Source organism: Propithecus coquereli, unplaced genomic scaffold (assembly GCF_000956105.1).
Source record: "Propithecus coquereli isolate 6110/MARCELLA unplaced genomic scaffold, Pcoq_1.0 Scaffold191, whole genome shotgun sequence".
Lineage (NCBI taxonomy): Eukaryota > Metazoa > Chordata > Mammalia > Primates > Indriidae > Propithecus > Propithecus coquereli.
Window position 1 is genome coordinate 1,816,948 of NW_012143968.1, and position 4,515 is coordinate 1,821,462.

The 4,515-nt window shown below is 39.4% G+C and overlaps 1 protein-coding gene across 3 annotated transcripts in view; it reads right to left on the reverse strand.

Moving 5' to 3' along the window:
* Positions 1 to 3,945, reverse strand: part of PRPF39 (pre-mRNA processing factor 39) — a 37,926-nt gene extending 33,981 nt beyond the window's left edge. The window contains exon 1 of one of the 3 annotated variants that reach the window (XM_012642968.1): positions 3,794 to 3,945. The gene's annotated coding sequence lies outside the window, so the exon portion shown is untranslated. The remainder of the gene's footprint in view (positions 1 to 3,793) is intronic. The other 2 variants (XM_012642969.1, XM_012642970.1) reach the window with 2 other exon arrangements.
* Between the last annotated feature and the right edge of the window lie 570 nt (positions 3,946 to 4,515).

Consider the following 4,515-nt stretch of genomic DNA (forward strand, 5'->3'; position numbering starts at 1 on the left):
ATTAATTTCTTTCTATTTTTAGTAGAGACGGGGTCTCGCTCTTGCTCAGGCTGGTTTCGAATTCCTGAGCTCAAACAACCCGCCCACCTCGGCCTCCCAGAGTGCTAGAATGAGATGTTATTTATTGAACAAATATTTTGTTAAATGCCATTTTTTTCTCTTACGGATAGTGAAACTAAAATTTATTAAGGTTAAATAACTTGTCCAAATGTATACAAGTAGTAAGGAACATAGCGAAGATTCAACCCCGCCCTAACACCAAAATTCTTGCCTCTTCTCTACTAACTTTTACAGCCAAGACATTCTATTTGTTTTTTGTCTTTGTTTTTGTTTTCCCCAATCCCATTCCTTTCACCTTAGGAACCTTAGTATATGTCATTTCTTCTACTTGGAATGTTCTCTCATCCCTCTACCCTTCCTGTACACTCCCACTCAATACCCCCAAACTACCTAAAGCCAAATCTTTCTTCTGGGCCAAGTTTAAACATCACTTCCTGAAAAGTATTCTCACGTCCTCAAAATAAGTTAGATTTCCCCCAATAATGCTCCCAGAGTATTCTGTCTTTTTCTCCATGGTACACATCACAATTGTGATACTTGTTCAATGTCCATCTTCCCTACTAGATTATAAATTTCTTGACGGCAAGGACCCGATCTACCCATATGTAGAGATATAGTGTACTTGGAGGACTAGTACACACTCAATTCATTGAATAATAAACAAATAACATCAGAGTCCTTAGTCACCCATACTAAAACCTGGCATATTGCTTTCATCACCAAATAGGAATAGTTAAGGGTTTGGACTTTCTAGGTCAACAGAACTGAATTAAAGATCTAGCCTGGCTACTCATTAGGGAACTTTGAGCAAGTTACTTAACCTCTCAAAGCCTCATTCACAAAATAATCACATACACCTTGCTATAAAAATTAACTAACCCTTACCCCATAAATATATGCAATTATGACTTGTCAATCAAAAATAATAATAAACTTTAAAAAGTTAACTATCCCCTGTGCTCACTTTGGCAGCACATATACTATAATTGGAACAATACAGAGAAGATTAGCATGGCCCCCAAGCAAGTATGACACAAAAATTCATGAAGCATTCCATATTTTTTCTTAGAAAAAAAAAATTAACTATCCCCTTCTTTTCATTCACTCTAATAAGTAATTATTATCTCTCCAATAGATCAATGTTTTTCAAACTACAGTCTGCTTTAAACCAGCTTCTCATTTTTTTTAAAATGGATAAATATAAAATAGAAAAAAACATGTATGAGTGCATACACACATTAAGGCATATTGTTGAAACACACAAACAATTCAACTGTTTATTGGGTTGTGATGTCACATGTACATCCTATTGTGGGTTGCAGTCAAAAAATTTTAAAAACATTACTGCACTACTGCTCCAGATAAACTAAATTAATATCACTAGAATATTAAATTCAGTAAGAAAGAGGCCTTGTTGGTTTTGTTCACTGCTATGTCCCTAGAACTTAAAATAGTGTCTGGTATACAACAACACAATAAATATCTCTGAACAAGTGAGTGATATATCTGGTCCCAACTTAACTTTCCAAAAGTATTTATCCTACAATATTCCTCCTCATTGCCATTTCCAGAGCCTATTAGATTCTTTGTATCTGAGCCTTAACACAGGCTTTTCCCTCAGACTAACAAAAGTACTCCTTTTCTCGACTCACCAAACCATTGATACCTTTTTATTCCATTACACTTCCTTATAAAGTCATATGATAGGCATAAAGTATACAAGTATAAAAGGAAACATAATAAATTATAAAGTGAATATATAGTATACTAAAAAAATACATTTAACTTTTAGTATAGTTATGATATACATTAAATATATAACAATTCACGTCATTTTAAAATTTAAAAGGTCTTTTGGAGGATGACTTAAATGACGAACAATTTAAAATGGGATATCTGATCTAATACATTCTTTTTACTCTCTATATGCCTCTTATGCCTGTAGACGTACTGAAAAATTGTACCATTGGTTATTCTTTTTCATAAACAGAGCAATATATAAAAATCTTAAGTCATCATTAAAGATTGAAAGTCAGGAATTAGGGTACAGCAAATCAACTAGCTTTGCAATCCACAAATCACTCTGTTCCTCGTCTACAGATAAACCAACTTAGAGATCTGAGATGTTAGAAGAAAAGAGGCTGTCATAAGCACTGGTTTTGACAATTGTTTTTGGAGGCTAACTAAGCAGATTGTTCACAGACTGACCTTTTTTAAGTTTCCATATATTCAATATTTATTATGTTCCAGAAACTATACTTTGTATATATATTTACATAACGGTATGCATCATCTCCAGATCTTTGAAAAAATTACCATTTGTCTGGAACTACTACTGCGTTCTACTGCGTTCTTCTTCCTTTGGCTATTTTTAATTTTTAAAACGTCCTGTTTGTTATGAAGAATTATTTGTTAACACACCTCAGAAAACAGCACACAATTTTTATCACTTGACTTTGAAAATCCTTTTGATTATTCAACTATAAGGTAAGCAAGTAAAAATATTCTGAGACTAAAAAAATATCCTGCTTTTCTATTCTCATTTGAAATATAGTATCTCCTACCACCTACTAAGTAGCCATCTTTGGTCAATCCCTAATTATTTCAGAGTTCACAATCTAAGAAATGGTCTTCTTAGTGGAACTCCTTTCCATCACCTTTATCCTCACCAGGGAATGAACACTGGAAAGTTCCAACTTTTGCAACTCTAGAATGAGGTTATAAATCTGTGGGGAGGAGGGAAACCTGACAGTAGTTGCTTGTTTTTTGTTTTTTTTACTCCACCTCGCTCTCATAGAGCCCAAAACTCTTAAGTGCCAGCATGAGCTTCATACTTCCCTGCATAAAACTTTTTCTTAAACTTCACCCTTTCCAGCTGTAGAAAAGTTTAAAGTATTTCTGAACAAATTAGATCAGTGGCCAAATAATCTAAATCCTCAAACAGAAGACAACATGAACATCAAAGTAAAAAGTAACATTTGAATCAGCACAAAATTATATGGTATATAGCATCATCAATAATACATTAAACGGTATTATTTATTAACTTCAAGTAGTATTTATTAACTGCAAGTAGTATGTGTTAACTTATGTGATTTTGGAGCGAAAAAAACACCAGTGGTGGTCTCTGATTACAAAAGGTGAACATTCTTAAATAGATTACTTTAAAAGATCCCACTAGCATCTCTGATGTTCGATTTTTCTGTTTTTATCCTATTCTGCCAAAAGCTTTGGCTGATCTTCGGGGTGCTGTGACTTAGGGCCCCGAAAGTGTTGCTTATGTAGCTAAAAGGCAGAGAACGCACCCTATAAGGCGCGCAAATGCTTCATTAATAGAATTTATATTATATCCTCCCAATCCTCTGGCGGCTGCTAATGGGCCCCTTCCACTTCCAGTCGTCCTAGTCACGCTGGTTTCCAGCTCTGAAGAAAGCGAGAGCTTCAGCCTTACCCCAAATCTCTTCCTAAATCCAGGTAAATGAGGCCCGCACTTACCCGCCCAACCTAACGCACCCGTCCAGAGAAACGTTTGTTGTAAGAAAACCTCGCACCGCTCCACCCAACAGGTGGGAAGGAGAAAGGAATGGACAGCTGGGCGCGGGGACCGAGCCAGGCCTCAAACAGGGCGGGAGAGGGAGGCCGCGGCCCCAGTGCGGCCTGAAACACGGCAGGCCCCTTCCCGCCCTAAGTATCGCCCCCTCCAGCTGCCTTCAAGGCACCCGCCCCAGCTGACCTTACGATGGATGCCGCTTGTTGCCATGAGCCAAAGCCTGGGCCAACCTAGCCGAAGATGGCACTTCCACCGCCTGGGTCCCCACAGCCACCGCAGCTGCCGCCACCAGCGACACGGCAGTCTAGTCGAAAGCACCGTGCGCATGCGTCGGTGTCCCGGGAGGCGAAAGAGTCACGTGGGTCCGCAGGGCGCAGGCCTCGCCCTCCCGGGGCTGAAGACTGTCCGGGCGGCTCCAGCCCCACCCCCGCCGCCGGCTCGGACCTGGCTTTCTACCCGCGGGGAATTCCCAGCCCAAAAAAAACCGGCCTTAGGGCCTTTCTCGCCCCTAATCTTAAACACAGACAACGCTCCCTCACCCCCCGAAAAAGTGAATATCGTTATTCTTTTGGGGCAAGGTTTCCCAACAATTGCCCAGGCTTTACTCCTAAAAATTTACCTGAAAATGAAAATGGGCAGAAATTCAGCCTTAAACCCTCAAATTTCAAGATAGTATGGATTCTCGACCCACTCAGGTTTCCTGAAGAGGAAACAGTCGTGGATTTCAGGGTTTGCAGAAAAGACTGTCGTTACAGGAAAAACTATCCAGTGACACTTGTCAAGGCACGGTAAGGAAGATTGATTCAGGACCATGAGAATAGGTATAGGGATGCCTGCGAATCAATCTTGCAATGGGGAAAGAGATGTTGGGCTCAACTCCCAATACAGCATGGGCAAGTGGGAAT